The sequence below is a fragment of the Apus apus genome, chromosome 5 (assembly GCF_020740795.1).
Source record: "Apus apus isolate bApuApu2 chromosome 5, bApuApu2.pri.cur, whole genome shotgun sequence".
Classification (NCBI taxonomy): Eukaryota; Metazoa; Chordata; class Aves; order Apodiformes; family Apodidae; genus Apus; species Apus apus.
The window spans coordinates 19,129,510-19,142,422 of NC_067286.1; positions in this window are offsets into that span (position 1 = coordinate 19,129,510).

A 12,913-nucleotide genomic window follows, 5' to 3' on the forward strand; every position below is an offset into this window, starting at 1 on the left:
TACAACATCCTCTCTGGTAGTTGAAGAGAGCAGTGAGGTCTCCCCCTCAGCCTCCTCTCAGGCTGAACAGCCCCAGCTCCTTCAGCCTTTCCTCATAAGACCTGTTCTCCAGACCCCTAATCAGCCTAGTTGCCCTTCTCTGCACCCTCTCCATCACCTCAATGTCCTTCCCGTAGTGACGGGCCCAGAACTGCACACAACACTTGAGGTGTGGCCTCACCAAGGCTGAGTAGAGGGGCATGGTCACCTCCCTAGTCCTGCTGGTCACACTATTCCTCATGCAGGCCAGGATAGTGTTGGCTTTCCTGGCCACCTGGGCACACTGCTGGCTCATGTTCAGCTGGCTGTCAGTCAACACTGTCAGTCTGTGTCAGTCAACACAACCCCACGTCCCTCTCTGAGCTCTCCAGCCACTCCTCCCCAAGCCTGCAGCCTGCTCGAGGTTGTTTTGTCCAAAGTGCAGGACCCAACATTTAGCCTTATTGAAATTCATACAATTGGCCTTGGCCCATTGATTAAGCCTGTCCAGATCCCTCTGCAGAGCCTCCCTACCTTCAGGCAGATCAACACTTCCACCCAGTTTAGTGTCATCTGCAAACTTACTGAGGGTGCACTCTGTCCCCTCGTGTATATCATTAATAAAGATGTTAAACCGGAGTGGCCCCAGCACTGAGCCCTGTGATCCAACCAAGCCTCAAAATCTTGCTTTTGAGAAGTGTCTGGACAAAGCCAGTCCAAAAGTTGCAGAACTTGGATTGAACTTGTGCTAGCTGACATACAGACCAGGGCAAGCTGTGAGCTTCTGCCATTACCCATCTGGCACATCCTGTTGGAAAGCATTCTGTCCGTGACAGCTAGAATGAACCTCAGCTTTCTTTTGGCTGTATCAACCTACCCCCAAACTCTTTCCATGTAGGGACTACCTGGAAGATGGTGTTGGAGATGGAGGGTGGGCAGTGTCCAGTCCAGGTGTTTCATATTTCTTTTGTGCTCCTGCAGGTGAGAGAATCTGTCCTCAACTTTTCTGTAAAGTGGATCTGAGTAATGGCCCTTCCTAGATTCCCAGAGAAAAAAGTAGGGTCAGTCCTCCATGCAAACCAGAGTGAACTTGAGGAAAAAGGTAAGAAAGAGCCATCTGAGCTTTTGTGTGCCACTTCTAAGGCCTAAGACAGAATGAAATAATCAAAATTAGAGCAATTTCAAGATTTTAATAACTCAACAGTGCAGTGACATCCATCCTACTTCTTCTGTGAATCTGCTAAATGAGTGGTAGAGCTGGCAGGGTAGATTTCACTCAGTCTCTCAGTTGGTCTGATCTGCTACTGACTGGAATTTCAAAGCTGATGAGAAACCTGCTCAGACTAGTTGCCTTGCTTGCATGGATATTGACACAAGCTTCAAGGAAGGGGTGAATTCAGTATGCCTGGGCTTGTACAGAGAGAGGAATTTCCTTTAAATTATTATTGCTCTACAACCTGTAAAAACTTATATTTCTATTTTATAGAATGACAGAATCATTTAATGGTTAAAGTTGGAAGGCACCTTAAAAATAATGAGCAGGGACACCTCACACTAGGCCAGGCTGCACAAAGCCTCATCCAACCTGGCCTTAAACACCTCCAGGGAGGGGGCTTCCATAACCCCCCTGGGCAACCAGTGCCTTACTACCCTTGTGGTGAAGAATTTCTTCTAGATATTTAACCTAAATATCCCCTCTTTCAGTTTAAAACCATTACCCCTTGTCCTGTCACTGCCCTCTCTGGTCAAAAGCCCCTCCCCAGCTTGCCTGTAGCCCCTTCAGGTACTGGAAGGCTGCTATGAGGTCTCCCCGGAGCCTTCTCTTCTCCAGGCTGAACAGCCCCAACTCTCTCAGCCTGTCTTCACAGGAGAGGTGCTCCGGCCCTTAGATCATCTTCGTGGCCCTCTTCTGGACCCTCTCCAACACCTCCATATCTTTCCTGTGCCAGGGGCTCCAGAGCTGTACAAGTATTCCAGGTGCAGTCTCACCAGAGCAGAGTAGAGGTGCAGAGTAACATCCCTGGTCCTGCTGGCCACACTTCTTTTGATGCAGCCCAGAATGTGGTTGACCCTCTGGGCTCCAGTGCACACTGGTGGCTCATGTCAAGCTTCTCATCAGCCACCACCCCAAGGTCCTTCTCCTCAGGACTGCCCTCTAGCCATTCTTCCCCCAGCCTGTATTAGTGCCTGGGGTTGCACCAGTGCAGGTGCAGGACCCTGTATTTGGCCTTGTTGAACTTCATGAGGATGGCACTGGCCCACCTCTCAAGCTTGTCAAGGTCCCTCTTTATGACATCCCTTTTCTCTTGGGTGTCAACCGCTCCACACAGCTTGGTGTCATTGGCAAACTTGCTGAGGATACACTCAATCCCACTGTCCATGTCTCCAGCAAAGATGTTGAAAAGCACTCGTCCCAATACTGATTCCTGGGGAACACCGCTCATCACTTGCCTCCACTGGGACACTGAACCATTGACCACAACTCTCTGGGTGTGGCCATCGAGCCAATTACTTATCCACCAAGTGGTCCATCTGTCAAATCTTTGTCTTGTCAGTTTGGAGACCAGAATGTCATATGGTACAGTGTCAAATGCTTTGCACAAATCCAGGTAGATGACGTCACTTGCTCTTTCACTATCTACCATCTCTGTAGCTTTGCTGTACAAGGCCACCAAAATGGTCAGGCATGATTTGTCCTTAGTGAAGCCATGTTGGCTGTCACCAATCACCTCCTCATTGTCTATGTGCCTTAAGCATATTTTCCAGTAGGATCTGTTCCATGATCTTGCCGGACACAAAGGTGAGACTGACTGGCCTGTAGTTCCCCAGGTCTTCCTTTTTCCCCTTATTAAAACAGGGGCTATGTGCCCTTTTTTCCAATCAGCAGGAACCTCACCAGACTGCCATAACCTCTCAAATATGTTGGACAGCGGCTTAGCAACTGCATCCGCCAGCTCCCTCAGGACCGGTGCATGGACCCCATCAGGCCCCATAGACTTGTGCACCTTTAGGTCACAAACCTGTTCTTCTCCTACAGTGGGGATTGTTTAGTTCTCCCAGTCCCTGCTTTCTTCTGCTGTGGCCTTTGTGTTTAGGCTCGAGCACTTGCCATTGAGAACTTCATCCTTCTCAATATCCTGCACAGCTAGGTCCTCTGTTTCCTTCAGTCTACACTCTCCTTGGTTGTCATTTCATCCCCAACATACGTAACTCTAGAAGTTTTCTTACTGCTTTTTATATCCCTGGTGAGTTTTAATTCTGTCTGGGATTCAACTCTCCTTACCTGATCCCTAGCTACTTGGACAAGCTCTCTGTAGTCCTCCCAAGGTACCTGTCCTAGCTTCCACCCTCCAAGCTTCCTTCTTGAGTTTTTCCACAAGCTTCTTGCTCATCCATGCTGGCCTCCTGGAGTTTTTACATTACTTTCTCTGAGTTGGGATGCATCGCTCTTGGGTCTGGAGGAGGTGATACTTAAATATCAGCCAGCTTTCATGGGCCCCTTTTCTCTCCAGGTTCTTTTCTCTCTTCAGGTTCTTTTGATGGTCACAAACCTGTTCTTCACCTACAGTGGGGGTTACTTTGTTCTCCCAGCACCTGCTTTCACTTGTGGTGACCTTTGCAATGAGGCTGGAGCACCTGCCAGTGGAGACTGATGCAAAGAATTAATTGAGAACCTCAGCCTTCTCAATATCCTGCATTCCTAGGTCCCCTGTTTCCTTCAGGAAAGGGCCTACATTTTCTGTGGTTGGGAGGCTGTGTTCAGCTTGAACTGCAACAAACAGTATTTCCAAGGAAGAAAAAGGTAGTGTCATTGCTTTGTTTCTCTCTCAGATTAGCAAGATGTGAAACCTCCATTTTCCACAGTCCTGTGTTCTGCAGCTAGGGTGGCAGCATGTACTTCTGCAAATTCCAAAACAAATGACGCACACTCACTGGCACTGGTCTGGCCATTGATAATTCTCAATTAGGTATTCAGCTCCAACTCTGCACACTGAGTTCAGCAGCTTAAAACACTATTGCCACCCTTGCTGCACAGTTTGCTCTCAGAGTACGTGTGACATGGAGTGACAGAAGCAGGACAACAGCACAGAATTTTCAGAGCCTGAGGGAATGATTTGCTAAAGCATACAATGTTGGCCTAGTGCTGCTACCATGGAGGTCAGGGACAAATCTGCCATTGGTTTATACAGCAGCTGGTACTGTTGAAAAATGCCACCCTTGAGCTCTGTGAACTTGGGCTGCTTTCTCTAACAGAATTCCCCCACAGTAGAAAATTTATTTCATCCATAGCGCTGTGGAACGGCCAGGCAGTAGAGAAAAGCTATTGAGAGAAATATCCTTTTTTCCCTAATAGCACTTTGAGATCTGCCCTTTAACCTGACTCCTCCACAAAGGGACAAGATCACAACCCTTTAAATAGAAATTTTTTATCTACGGAGATTTTGATTTAAGTAGAAGTCAAAGAGCCCAATAGCTGAGGCCCATTTAAGGCCTCATCCAAAAATCCAGTTAAACTGAAGCTGTTGCTTTTTGCAACAGCTTATCTTGTTTTGTAGTTTTCTTCATGTTTAAATGGGTGCCCAGACTCAAGCAAAAAGTGATGAAATAAAAATTGTGGGAGATCTGCTATGCACAAATATCACATTTTAAACACTGCTGTTGTGCTCTCATATACAGTCATATCCAGGCAGGATTTCCTTGCCTAGAGATGTCTTCTGAACCGAAAGGCCTGGAGATGACAAGCTCCAAAAGAGCATTGCCCCTTGGATAGTGCCAGCCAACAGGTCTATGGTGAGATGGCAAAACAGATTCCTCTGAAGTAATACATGCCATTATCTCAGAGCCTATTCCACAGCCGAAGTGGACATGGCATTTATATTGAAGTTCAAGTCACCCTTGTTCCAGCTGACGTGTAATTCTGAGGCCCTTTAGGGATTCTTCAACTGTGGAGGTCCAGAGTCTAAGGTCAGGCACTCATAAACAGGCATTTACTCATGCTTAGCTGACTCTGATGTTGCACTTTGAATGGACACATCAACAATATGAGTTAAACAGTCTCATCCACTTCTGCTAACCCCCTCCCTTTTTTATACCATTTGTCAATGCAAACTGGAAGCAGAGATTACAACTTAGACCTGCTAGAGTGAACTTTGGCTGTAGTATGAGCTGTTCACCCTGACTATTGCGTAGTATCATCCACCAGGCTCCAAAATCAAGATGAGCTACATGGTCTGATGGGCTAACAGCAGAGCAACCCCAGAGGAGTAAACTTTCACTCTCCAACTACTGCCTTGTGAATTGCAATACTGTTAGTTGTAATACAGTCTTCTACTTCAAGGACACACGCGGCTTTATAACTAAAACCCCACTTCACTTGTGCAGAAAAGGAGACTTAAGCATGGGCCTAGATACTGTTAAACTTGAGTATTTGGGGCTACTTGTAACACAAGCTGTTTGCAAACACTTGATTATGCCTGCTTGTACTAACTTAAAAGAAGGTACACACTTAAAATTTACCCCCTTTCAGGCTCTGTCTCTAGCAAAGTAGTCTCCTAGGACCACTGCTACCGCTGACACCTTGCACTGTTCTTAATCTGTCCTTCAGAATTCTGCCCAATGCTCCCTGGAAAATTTCCCAGAGTGGTTTAGCTGACAGTAACATTAAAAATCACAGCATGTGTCTGTTTACTTCTTTGTAACAAACAAATATAGCACAGAGCAGAGATGTAATTGTCACAGCTATGCACTTAAAAGGCTGCTTTTGTCTTAGGGTATGTCTTTACCATCTCCAACCAAGCAGCTGTGATCCCACTTCAGTGAAAATAGTTTATTCCCCTACCAGCTGTATAACTTAAAAGTCTTTGCTGCAAAATCCACTATTGAAGTCTTGCACTTATTTTAAGGGTCACCCACACACAAAACCTCTTAAATATTTCTGCTGGCATACCAAGATAAAGAGTAGCACTATTTTTAATGCCAGTCACTGCTATGACAGCCTCCCTGCTACATTAGTTTTCCAAGACTGATGTTGTACAGATACCTTACACTGTCCTCCTTGTCTTGTCCTTGAGAATTATGCACATTATCCCTCAGAAATTTTCCTGGAGTGGTTCATCTTAAAGCAGCACTAAGAATAATAGCACATGTGAGTAGATGGTTTTGTATCAGATGTACTGAGATACAATGCATCACAGGCTTAATTATCACAAAGTTAGCACTGTGACATCCCCTCTTGACTATTAAAAAAAAAAAAAAAGAAAAAAAAGAAAAGAAGGAATAAAAAAAAAAAGTAAATAAAGAAGTAATCAGCAAGAAACCACAAACCTTTCCTTCAGTGGTAACCAGGCTACCATTTTTTGGAACTTTTCCTGATGTAACAAAGGACACGATGAAGGACTTTGGCAGCAGTGGATTTGAACTTCACAACCCCTAATGTTCCTCTGGTTTTCTATGCATGTGTCACTGGAAATATAATTGACAGCTCAGGAAACAATCAACCTCCAAATAGATATATCTAAGCAGCAGCAAGCCTCTGAAAGTTACTATTTCTAGAATAATGAATGTTCTGTTTTGCCTGATCACCGTCACCATGGTGACTGTAAGAGCTGCTGCTGAGCCATCGCTCTACACTTATATCAGACATGAACAGGACACAACACTGGGAAGGTAATGACTTGACTTCAGGGACCTGTGATGGAGGTGTGAGTTGTGGGGCGAGTGTTGGAAGCAGCCATGGGTGCACTGCGTTGGAAAAGGCAGATTTAAATGGGAAGAGATGCAAGCACCTTCAGTGAATACCAGCCTCAAAGGGATAGCACAAACAAAGGTACTGCAGTGTTATGAGAGGAGTCAGAAGGTGAAAAAAGAGGAGTTGAAGATGAGCATGAAGTAAGAATGATACACTATGACACAGTGGCTATCACAGAAATGTGGTGGGATGCATCACACGACTGGAGTGTCACAATCGATGGCTACAAGCTCTTCAAGAGGAATAGAAAGGGAAGGAGAGGCAGTGGAGTGGTCCTGTATGTTAGAGAATGCTATGAGAGCTTGGAAATCAAGTATAGTCATGACAAGTATGAGAGTCCAGGAAGGCTGGACATACTTCAGGAAAGAAGTTTTAAAGGCACAAGAGCAGGCTGTCCCCCTGTGCTGAAAAACCAGTAAGTGGGGTAGGAGACCAGCCTGGCTAAATAGGGACCTTTGGCTGGACCTTAGGAACAAAAAGAGAGTCTATGACCTTTGGAAGAGGTGACAGGTCACTCATGAAGTCTATAAAGATGAAGTGAACCTATGCAGGGTGAAAATTAGGAGAGCCAAAGCACAGCTAGAGCTCAAACTAGCTACAGCTGTTAGGGATAACAAAAAATGTTTCTATAAGTTAGTTAACAACAGAAGGAGGATTAGAGAAAATCTCCATCCTTTATTGGATGCAGAGGGAATCTTAGTAACAAAGGATGAGGAAAAGGCTGAGGTGCTCAATAGTTACTTTGCCTCAATCTTTAGCAGTGGAACTAGCTGCTCCATGGATATAGAGCCACATAAGCTAGGAGACAGGGAGGGAATGCAGAATGAGGTCATCACAATTAAATAAGAAGTGTTCAGAGACCTACTACACCACTTATATGCGCACCAGTCTATGGGACTGGATGGGTTACATCCAAGGGTGCTGAAAGAGTTGGCAGATGTGATTGCCAGGCCACTTTCCATTATTTACCTGAAGTCCTGGCTAACTGGGGAGGTCCCAAAGGATTGGAGGGTAGCAAATGTAACACCCATCTGTAAGAAAGGCAGAAAGGAGGCTCCGGGAAATTATAGACCTGTCAGTCTGACCTCAGTACTAGGGAAGGTCATGGAGCAGATCATCTTGAGTGTTATTAAAAGCCACATAGATGACAATCAGGGGATCAGGAGCAGTCAGCATGGGTTTATGAAAGGCAGGTCCTACCTGACGAACCTGGTCTCCATCTATGACCTGATGACTTGACTATTGGACGAGGGAAAGGCTGTGGATATGGCCTACCTGGACCTCCAAAAAGCATTTGACACTGTTCCCCATAGAACTCTCAATAAAAAAACAACTGGCTGCTCATGGCCTGGATGAGCATACAATCTGTTGGATCAAGCACTGGCTGGACAGTTGGGCTCAAAGAGTGGTGGTCAATGGAGTCAAGTCCAGCTGGCAACTGGTCACAAGTGGTGTTCCTCAGGGCTCAGTGTTAGGACCGTTTCTGTTTAACATCTTTATTGATGATCTTGATAAAGACGTAGAGTGTATTATTGGTAAGTTCGCTGATGACACCAAGTTAGACAGGAGTTTTGATCTGCATGAGGATATGGAGGCTCTACAGAGAGACTTGGATAGATAGGATAGTTGGGATAATCTTAATGGTATGGGCTTCAACAAGGCCAAGTGCTGAGTCCTGCACTTGGGCCACAACAACCCCATGCAATGCTACAGGCCTGGGGATGTGTGGCTGGAGAGCTGTCTGGCAGAAAAGGACCTGGGGGTTCTAATTGACAAGCAGCTGAATATGAGCCAGCAGTGGCCAAAAAAGCCAATGCCATCCTGGCTTGTATTAGAAATAGTGTGACCAGCAGAAGTAGAGAGGTGATTGTCCCCCTGTCCTCAGCACTGGTGAGGCCACACCTGGAGTATTGTGTCCAGTTTTGGACAAGAGAGATGTCGAGGTGCTGGGGTGAGTACAGAGGAGGGCAATGAAGCTGGTGAAGGGCTTACAGAAAAAAATCTTATAAAGAATGCTTGAAGGAGCTAGGAATGTTTATTTTGAGAAAGAGGAGGCTGAGGGGAGACCTAATCAGTCTCTACAACTACCTGAAAGGACACTAGAGAGGTTGGTGCTGGTCTCTTCTCACAGGTAATTAGCAACAGAACAAGAGGGAATGGCTTCAAGCTGCAACAGGGTAGGTTTAGACTGCACATTAGGAAATTTTTTTTCACAGAAAGAGAGGTTAGACACTGGAATAGGCTGCCCAGGGAGGTGGTTGAGTCACCATCCCTGGATGAGTTTAAGGGTCATTTGGATGTGGTGTCGGTGGATATGGTTTAGTGGAGAACTTTGTAGAGTAGGGATGATGGTTGGACTCGGTGATCCCAAGGGTCTTTTCCAACCTGAATGGTGCTATGATTCTGTGATTCTAAGGCATCACAGCAACACAGTAAATGCAGTTTAGCTGGAGCTAGAACAAGTTGATTCATTCCTCTCTACATCATTTTTTGTGGAGTACTTTCTCTCCTGGGGAAAACTTGCCAAAAAAAAACCCCAAAAAACATCACTACCCAAACCAGTTCTTCAAGCCAAAAATGCACCCACAGAGTTCACATGCAGACAGTCACTGTTCTTGCAGGTTCAAGCTGGAGAGGGCAAGGTGCAAGACCCCCATACTGCTCTTCCAGTGTGTGGCTCTGTCCTGGCTAGGGGTGGTCAAGCAAGCTGTAAGCTTCAGACTCCAGTGCAGAGCTAAGCACTGCACCAGCCTATGCAGGCAACAGCAACACTGTCTTAAGCCTGCTATGGTACAGCTGCCAAGCACCATCCAGACCATCCTCCACTCTCAAGCCAGAGGAGTTGCGTGGTGGTGCAATAGGCTGAGATACAAGAAACAGTGCTTGCAAGCACTTTTCAGAGCGAATGCTGGAGTGAAAATGCCTCTTTTCTGGGAATTAGACAGAGATCACCAGTTCCAGTCTGAGCATTGGTAAGGGCTGACATTTTTAGCCATAGAAATAAATTTCAAAGTCTGTGAGTGAGAAGAAGGTAATCTTGAAACATACTCTTGTGGTGAGAAATATTCATCACCTACCTACCCTTTACTCCTTTAAGATTTTGAAGTCTAGTTAAAATCTTTGCAAATAAGATAGCTCAGAAGATCTTACAATAAGATTAGAAACAGCTGGTGAAAAATAGCATGTTACAGCAGCCAGTAAGATATGAAGCACCCTTGGAGAGGTGAAAGGCTCTGTTGAGTCTAACAGCTCATGAGCATGTACCATGTTGGCTTATACTGGTGTATGACTAATGCCCCTTTAACCTCTTCCTTCTAAATCCTTGCCCAGCTGATGATCTCTGCTGTACAAAAGTTATTAGTTAAATACACACTATTAAAAATGAGAGAAGATTTATTTCCATTTTACAGAGGGAAAAGTGGGGACAGGTTTGCCCGTACACAGAAAGCAGTGGCAGGGCCACGACATAACTTTCCAAATCCCTAGAGTTTGACCAGATTAATCTACCCTGTTTAGTTCCATGTGCTATGCCAGTTTTGTGGAAGCTTACATTCTGGTGATGCTTGATTCTTAATAGTCTATGACAGCCATCATATGATACTCTGTTACTCACTCGATCAGCAAAGGTTACAAGACATATAGGCATTACTCTTGGCTTTACAGCTGCTTTCCAGAGCCAAGGTTCCCCCTTCTTACACTGTTTTGTAGTCAAGTGCAGTTGTACTCATGCTTGCCAAGCACTGGGAAGCTGTACTGTAACAGTAAGGCCCTATAAGAGACACACCTTTTTTTTTGTTTACAGGTACCAACAAGAGAACCATAATGGATTTGCGAAGTCTAATTAGCTGAAATTGATTATTATTGACTGCAACTGCAGCTACTTGACAACAAGTCACACTTTTACAGATATTCTAGGCTTGTTTTGGGGCAGGGACAGAGAGGGGAAGAAGAGGAAAGAGTTTTTCCAAGAGATAAAAAAAATGGAAGAAATTTACTGCTGCCCTACGTCTTCTACAAGCTAAAAGAGGAAAGAAGTCTTCTAATGAGCTTACTGTTCTAAGCATGGAAGTTATGGCTACCTAATTCAAAACTCATAATACATACATAAAAATCTGAATAACTACAAAAAGTCCTTGTCCAGTTGAGCTTAAGCTTTACTAGACTAGGTAGAATCATCCCTGTTTTACAGACAGAACAAAGGTCAGGATCCAGACTTGAAATGCTTTGGTGATATGCATGCCAAGTTTAGTAATTCAAGTGTGAAGAACACACAGTAAAAGTAATAAATATAAGGTGGATACCTTCAAGACTATAAAAAATAATATCCCTTGTAGCCTTCCCTGACAAATGCAACCAAGTGGACCAACTCCCAGGCACTCAAACAAGCTGCTCCTTTCCCCTGGAGACTGCCATCTCTGTTGCTGGGACTGTAGCATGGGATGGTAGCCAGTGCCTTGGATTACACCATGCACAGCCCTGTGCTTTGTCTTTGATCCACTGCTACCAGATATCATGTATGCAAACTGAGTGGCTGAGGTGGGGGTGAGGGTTCACTTCTGCCTATCTTGGCCTGTTACTTCTGGCAGAGGCATATCTCTCAGTAAGTGCTGGAAAAACTCAGCTCTTAGGGCCCTTACCCCACTGATATCTAGGACAATTTCTTCACTGATCAAAAGCAGCTACATATGCTTTAGATTTGGCAGAGCTTCCTGTCACATCACCTTCATTTCTATGAGTCAACTTGACTTTCTGGAGCACCCAACCTAAGTCAGATTTTCATAGCAAATTGGCATTTGGGTATTGTTCTGCTGTCTTTTTCTACAGAAGTAGAATTTGGATTCTAGGGCACAGTCCGAGACACAGACAGCTTTTAATAGCCAAATGAGATTTCCTGCACCACTGTCATCCTACTGGACTAGTCAGTCAGTGTCAGGGAATGTTTAAACCTACACTGAAGGTGACACATCAGTCTTTTCCCTACACTTAAAGTAGTGTTTAGAAGTGTTATTTCAGAGTTTGTCACGTCTCTGCTATGTTCCCCTAAAGGAAGCCATTTCATGTTTCTGTGCCCCATTGCCTCAATTTCTTTGCCACTGTAACTCTGATCTCCATAAATCACTGTGATACATGGCAGATTGTTGCTGCATTGTTCTCAGTAATTCTTGATCCAAAAAAGGCAAGAGTACTGAGATTTAACCCCATGGTTTCTGTAAGAGCAGCAAGCCAAGGCTGCAGAGCAATGAAAAAGGGAGACATAGGCTGGATAGAAGGAAGGCCAGGTACTACTTGGCTACATTTTTCTCTATTTATATTCCTCTGTAGTTTTCATTAAGACTTCATAGAAATTGATCTACTAGGTCAGTTAAGGTAATAAATACCTTGCAGTGTGGGGGAGAACAGCAAGTAAACCATACATAAGAGTTCAGCATTTCAGAAAGAGATGTTGACTACATGGCCAGGATCTTCCTACTGCTGGTAGCACATAGCATAGAGGTGCAAACCCTGAGGAAATACTGATTTAAAAGTACTGCATAGCAACAGAATAAGCAGCAGCTAACTGGTTCGCACTTGATTTTTGGAGGTGTAAGACCAGCCAACAGCCCCTCACACCCAAAAATGCTTACAGCATTCCTGAAACAAGTGTTAATGCTGGATCTTGACAGGGAGAGGATTCCTATAGACTCAGCCGAAAAGAGAAGGATGTTACACTTCTTGCCTCTTTCCACTCTTTTTGCCAGTAGTCCCATTCTTCCTGTACTTGTACTTCCCTTTGTTTGAGGACCTTTCACACAGTGGCATGCAAGTACCAGCAGGATGCCAGGTGCAACAGCACACAGAGCCTGCCTGCCCTTGGCAGGAGTTATTCTGACTAATGGAAACAGTAGAAACTAATGAGACAGGCATGGATAAGGCTGGAAAGTGCTGAAGGGGGAACCTCCTCCTGGTGGGTTGCCAAAGGATTAAAAACAAGCAAGAGCACAGTTGCATTCAGCATCAAGTTACTCCCGGATTTGCCTTGTGAGCATTGCGCTGTAATTTTTATCATTCCCTCCCTCCAGATCACTGCTGGTTAATTGTTTTCTTCCTCTAGATACCATTCAGATGCACTCTTGGGATGTCATACAGTAAAAAGCAGTAAATGGCCAA